Here is a 7,275-nt window from a genome sequence, read left to right as displayed (position 1 = left end):
TCTTTCTTAATGACATTTGCAATGACACTATTTACAAATAAGGTCACTCGCTGAGGTACTGTGGGTTAAAACTTCAACGTATCTCTTTGGGTGACAGCATTCAACCCACAGCAGCCATGAAGTTTTATTTTTCACCTCATAACTATTCTGTCTTGATATCATTTTAATTACCTATTTTTCCTTCACCAATAGGTCATGTCATCTTTATCATATGCTAAATTCTATCTCTAACGTCTCTGTCAAGTCAAGCGTCAATACTATACAGTTTTGATTATTGTCACTTTATAATATTTATTTTGCTTCTTTAGTCGACTTTATTGAACTACAGTTTACATATAATAAAATACACTGATTTTAATTGTGCATTTCATTAACTATCACAAATGTATCCAACCAAATAACCTCTACCACTCTCGAGATATAGAAAATTTCTATCACCCCCAAATTTTTCTCATATCTTACTCAAACCTCTCCTCCCTTGCCTGTCCCCAAGCAACCACATGTCACTTTTTATCTTAATAGCATACTTTCTCTAGAGTTTCATCTAAATGAAATCATACAGCGTGTATCTTTTTCATTTTCCTTCTTTGGTTTAGTGTAATATTTTTGAAACTCATCCATATTCTTGCATACATCAGTAGTTTCTTCCTTTTCATTGTCGTGTAGTAATCCATTGCATGAATATATTACAATTTGCTTATCCATGCACCTGTTTGGTAGATTTGGGGTTGTTTCCAGTTTGGGGTTATATAAATGAAGCTGTTGTGGATATCTGATTTTATTTCTTTAAGTGGAATTGCCAGGGTTTATAGAAAATAAATATATAACTTTACTAGGCACTGCTAACCTGTTTCCAAATGTAGCATTACCACCAGCAATGTATGGGAGTTCTAGTTGTTCTGTGCCCTCATAGCCCCTGGGATTGCCAGTCTTAAATTTGAGCCATCTTGGTGTATATGAAGTTGTATCTCATTGTGGTTTTAATTTGCATTTTTTTTTTTTTTTTTTTTGAGTCAGAGTCTCGCTTTGTTGCCAGGCTAGAGTGAGTGCCGTGGCATCAGCCTAGCTCACAGCAACCTCAAACTCCTGGGCTCAAGCAATCCTGCTGCCTCAGCCTCCCAAGTAGCTGGGACTACAGGCATGTGCCACCATGCCCGGCTAATTTTTTCTATACATATTAGTTGGCCAATTAATTTCTTACTATTTATAGTAGAGACGGGGTCTCACTCTTGCTCAGGCTGGTTTCGAACTCCTGACCTTGAGCAATCCACTCTGCCTCAGCCTCCCAGAGTGCTAGGATTACAGATGTGAGCCACCACCATGCCTGGACTAATTTGCATTTTTGTAATGACTAATGATACTCAGTATTTTTTACTGAACATTTCTTTTAAGCTAATTATTAATATTTCATTTTAATGGTTCTTATACAAGGTTTTTTCTTTTTATTATTTTTATATTAAATTTTCAGGGTTTTTTTGTGATGATATTTAGGAAAACTATTGTCTTTTATAGTTTAATTTTTTTACTCAACCACCTTATTTGATTCTTTTATAATTTGTCATTGTTTTCCAGTTGATACTTTTGTATTTTTCAAACATAATCATAATCTGAAAATAATAAAAATATTACCTCCATTCCAATTTTCAAAGACATCTCATTTTTTAAATTGCCCAATAAAATAAACTAGACATAATGAACAATATTAAATATTATTAAACTTTCTTGAATCATTATTTGAATGGGAGAACTTCTAGAGTTCTGTCATGTATAATACTGGTTTTTAAAGAAATTCACATTATTTATAAAATTAAGAAAACATAATTGATACAGATTTTATTATAATTTTTTATCAAGAATAGAGGTTGAATTTTATAACATTTCTTTCAACATATATACAAATTATAATATGATTTTCACCTCAGATCTGTTAGTATAGAAAATTATACTATGATAATTCCTGATATTGAAACATGTATTAATGTTTTGTATATATGTCATGAAGTTTATTTTCATATTTACTATATTTAAATCAATATTCATAAGTGAAATTAGTTTGTAATTTTTTTGCTATAATGTCAGGTTTTATAAGCAATGTTTAGAATATTTCATAAAATAGTTGGAAGCATCAATATCTTTTCTATGCTCTGGAATAGCATTGAAAATATCTGTTCTTTTAATTTTGGGTGGAATTCACCTGCAAAATTATACAGGCATAACAAGTTTTTTATTAGGGGTGATTACTATTCAATAATCATCTCTATTTTTCCCGTTTCTCTTCTAATATATATATATATATATATATATACACACACCATATATAAAAAACAGTCCATTTTACAGGTGTGTGTGTTTGTATATTTGCATATATTTATATACATATCTAAATATATGAAAATTACATATAGAATATGCTTTAATAATGTTATCTCTTTCATAGCCTTGCTTATTTTTATCCACCTGATCTTTCATGGAATGGGATAAATGAATAACATCTCCCACTATTAATTTGCTTCTAAGTATCTTTCCCTGCATTTCACATGTACTTGCTTTATGAAATTTGATGATGTCATATTTGAGTCTGATATCTGTGGTTGTCAGATCTTGTATGATTACACTATACTTTCATCATAAAGTGCCATACCTTTTCTCTTTTAATAATTTTTGTCTTGATGCTAACATTCCCTGATATTAGAATCTGCTAGTCTCTGCTTTAAAAAAAAATTTTGAATTCACCAAAATACTTTTGTAAATGCTTTTCCTTTCAACTATTCTAAGTCTCCTTTTTAAAAATAAGATTTTTATACAGCATAATTTTAGGTTTTACTTTTCTCCATAGGTCTTTTTTTAAAAAAAATTAAGTTAGCCCATCTTTATTTATATAGTATGTTCTGTCTCAGATTTGACATCATACTTTCTAAATTTTCTATTTTTTGTTGCCCCTTTTGATAGTCTTTTACTAAATGCTCATGTTTGCCTTGCTTTGGGTAGATGTAATAGCTCTGACATTTCAGAAATTTCAGAATGTACATATTTCATTTGTAGTGCCACTATAAATGTAGTATGACTCCTTTCATAGCAGTTTTCCATCAGATATATTCAAGAGTTGGTTGGGTTTTGTTTAGCAGGGAAAGAACTATTATCTCCAGGTCCCAATTCTGGAGGCTCTGAGCTTTGGCCTCACCCCTGATTTCTTGTGCCTGTTCAGGGGAGCAGCAGCCCTGTCTATTAGAGAGAAAGGTAACACAGAGGGCAGGAAAGAATAGGAAACACCAGAGTGTCATAAAAGGTGGGTGGCCTTTAACTTAGGTACATACGTTATATGGAATATTAATTTTCTATATCTTTTTAATCATTAAAATTTAATTTTGTTATTTCATTGCCCTTAATGGATATGCTAATTAAACTATAAGTTAATTAAAAGGATAAGTTAAATTTGTGTCTCTTAATCTGGAAGGAGTATGCTTATATATATATTTTTTTTTAATTAAGAAAAGCATGTTGCAAATTTATGTTTGTAGTATGAGCTTTTTTTTTTTTTTGCCAAATAAGTTAAACATTTCCCCACCTATGTTTTCTCTATTTGTATATGTTAATATTGGTGTCACAATGGAGGTGGGGAAAATATAGGGCAGGTGTGAGGAGATTCCTGCTGTATCTTTTCATTTTTTGCGGTGAGCATGTGCTACTTTTGAAATTTTAAAGAGAAATTTAATTAAAAAACTAAAGAACCAGATAACTTTAAAATAAATCATATAGGAAGTTCAGTACAAGAAAATATAAATGGGAAAATTGGCAACAAAAATATGAAAAGATGTTTAACTTTGTTCATAATTTTAAAATTTAAATATAAGTAAAATAAAAATTTACTTTTCAAGTCTCAAATTGACTACTGTTTGGCAGCCTGCTCTGCGACCACTCCTCCTTGTTTGTTTGTTGGATTCCCCACCTGCATAAACGAAGAGGCAATCCCATTCCCAATCCAAAGGGGTAAATCAGGATGGCTCAAAGTCTAAGTCAAACACACAAATATCATATCCTTTTCATGTCAAAGTCTTCATTATTTGCGACTTCATCCTGGCCAATGTGACCCGAACAGAAGTGCAAACTGAGTGACTCTAGAAAATGTTTTTTTTTTTTTGTAATAAAAAGAGTCCCATGAGAGAAAATATTCTGGTTTTGTTTTTTTTTTTCCCATAGGACATTATTGTGACCACTAAAACAGTTATCCTTTGGCCATGAGCACAGACATTTCAACATATTGAAGACAGCAGAACAAAAAAAAACTGGAAAGCTCCTAGGTTCTTGGTGACAATATTGAGCTGATGAATCAACCAACCCCATAACAATTCACCCCTGGACTTATTCATTTCCATGAGCAGATCTTAGTTGAGCATTCTGTTATTCTGCAGTCTAAGGCATCCTGTTGAAAGTAATATCCCATGTTGAAGAAGGTGTGGAACACCAGGGACTCAGTGATAGATGGTAGAATTATGATTTAAGATATCCTCTTTAGGGGATAATTTGGCAAATCAAATGCACTTAAAATATTTTTTTAAAATGACAGAGCAATCCCACTTCTGGGAATTTATCCTTCTGTTATATTGACATGTGAGCACAAAGATACACACACACACACACACACACACACAAGATGTTCATGGAAGCTGTGGGTGAAATAGCAGAAGACTGAACACAACCTAATAATCATCAGTAGGGGAAAGGTTAAATAAATTATTTTTTATTTGGAATAGTATACAGCCCTTAGAAAGACTGATGGGTGGACGAAAAACAATCCATACATTATCTTGTTTTTCAAAAGCTTTATTGAGTGCATATAAAGTGTATGAAAGTACATAGCGTGCTATGCTTGGGTTATGATTTTATATGCATAGCCTTTCTTGAAGAATAAAGAAACTAGTAACCATGGTTGTCAGTAGGGAGGGAAGCTGAGTGTCTAAGACAGAAATAAGAGGAAGATTTATTTTCACTGTTTAATTATTTAATACTTTCCAAATGTGTGCCACTAGTATGCATAATCTATTATACTTACTACATTTTTGTTTTAATTAATTAATGGAGAAAATGTTCTTGGGGGACATACTCTTCCTTGGGAAGCTGCCTTGATAAAAAAAAAAAAAAGACTGTGCAAAACAGAATGAGGCTGGGACCCAGACTGATAATGTCAGGTTGAGGCCTGAGGAGGGGTGCAGCCGGAGCCTTGCTTTAGGTAACTCGGTCCTGCAGCCCCTTTCTGTGGGGGAGGGGGAGGTGGAGGGTGTAGAGGACTCTGTGTTGGTGCCAGGGAGGCAACTACAGGAAGAATAGTTTGTTGGGGAATGAGACTCATGCTTGCTAGCCTGGCAGGCCCAGAGCTCAATGACTGTGGCAAACTCAAGAGAAACTGTCCCTGTCTCACACCTGCCTGCTGTATACAGGCCACTTGGAAGTAGGCAGCTATGAGATTCAGAGCCCTGCAATAGTCTTTGGAGTCTGCGGAACCTTCAGCCCATCCTGGTAAAGCCACTTGCCTCAGATGTGGCCTTAGGCTTTTATTTATTATGAATAAATTTATTTATTAAAAATTATTTACTCATTTTTTCCCAAAAAGAAGTATTTTTTACATTTTTCCTGATGATAAAAATTAAGCCTGTTTGATCCACATAAACCCAAAAAAAACAGAAAATGTATGGAATGAAAAGCAAAAATCCCTCCTATGTCTCTTAATTTTTCCCCTCTGCTTCCTATCGCTGTTTATGTCTTGACCTTACTTCCTTCCAAATTTTAATAAATATGTAAACATAACTAATTATTTAATAGAAATGGGATCCTATTGCACATTTTGTTTTCTCCCTGTATGCAATATAGTCAGCAAATTTTTTTATAAAAGGTAAGATAGCAAATATTTCAGGCTTTATGGGCCTCACCGTCAGTCCCAGTTACTGAACTCTGCTGTTGTAGCAGGAAATCAGCCATAACTGCGTAAAGAAATGTGTTTCAATAAAACTTTATTTAGAAAACAGGCGGCAAGCCGCATTTCCCTTTGAGAGAGGCATAGTTTGCCAACAACTGTCATACTTAAGTCCACCTCATCTTTTTTACTGGGTGCTTAGTTTTCCATTGAATGGGTGAATAAATTCACTTCACTCGCCGCCATTGATAGATATTGAAAGTCATTTCCAGTAGAAGCTCTCTTAACCAAGCACCATGTGTCCACTAGCTGGATTAGTTGATGTCTTTCTCCCAACGGCTTTCCATGGTGTGGTGAAATAGCACACCCTGCAGACCCCTCCCTACCCACCCTGTGTCCTTGTGCAGCCTTCCCCAGCTGAGCTGACTAGCAGTCCCAAGCTTGTTTAAACATATGCACTTGTTATTGTAGTATGTAATTGAATTAAACAGTGTGCTACCTAGAGAAACAGAAGTAAAAGAGAGAGATTATTGATTCTAGAAAAACTAAGTTGATTATTTTTGGAAAGACTCGATTAAGGTAAATTGCATTTTTTTAAAAGTCTCAAGTTAGAGATATATGTTGAGATATAATAATTACAACAGATTGAAAACCAGTGTGCATGCGTTGAGCATTGGAGTGAAGACATCATGACGTTGTCTCCCTAGAAATAGCAGGCCAAGCCGCCAGGCTGAGTCTCTGGGCTCAGCCACTGCCCTGGTTCCTCTGTGATTTTCAGAAGGTGGACAGGGCAGGGGAACTGCCTTCTGCCAGACAGTGCTCCATGCTCTCACCTTGCCCCATCAGCTTTTCTAGGTCTTGGAGGACCTCATCTCTCTGACTTTTAGCCTACATTTTCATACTCTGTGAATGTGAAAGGTTAGTAAGCATGAGATTCTACTTCTCCTCTCCGAGGCCTGGTCCAGTAACATTTAAAACAGCACTAAGTCTGTATTTACATTTTGATGTCATTCATGCTTTATTTCCTTAGTGCACTGTCTATTCTGTTCCTCCTACGTTTTTCTCCCAGGCAGAATCTATCTTATCTGACATTGCAAAGCAGTTAACATTGATTCTGGTGAATGGTCTGCTTTGATTTTTGCTACAGGGAGATTTTAGTACAAATTCACATATATTGTTTTCTCAACAAATGGAAAAATATGTTCCACATTCATCGTGCTGGGTCTGCCGAGCCTGCTATTTTGTAACTCACTGTCTCATCTCTTTTATTTGCTTTCTCTGTCACTGTTGATGTTTTCCTAATACTTCATCCTTTATGCAGACTCCTTCCTTGGAGCCGAATTTGGCAGTGGAGTTTGCCTAACTAA

Source organism: Microcebus murinus, chromosome 14 (assembly GCF_040939455.1).
Source record: "Microcebus murinus isolate Inina chromosome 14, M.murinus_Inina_mat1.0, whole genome shotgun sequence".
Taxonomy (NCBI): Eukaryota; Metazoa; Chordata; class Mammalia; order Primates; family Cheirogaleidae; genus Microcebus; species Microcebus murinus.
The sequence above is the reverse complement of the archived record's forward strand: the minus strand, read 5'-3'. Positions refer to the sequence as shown.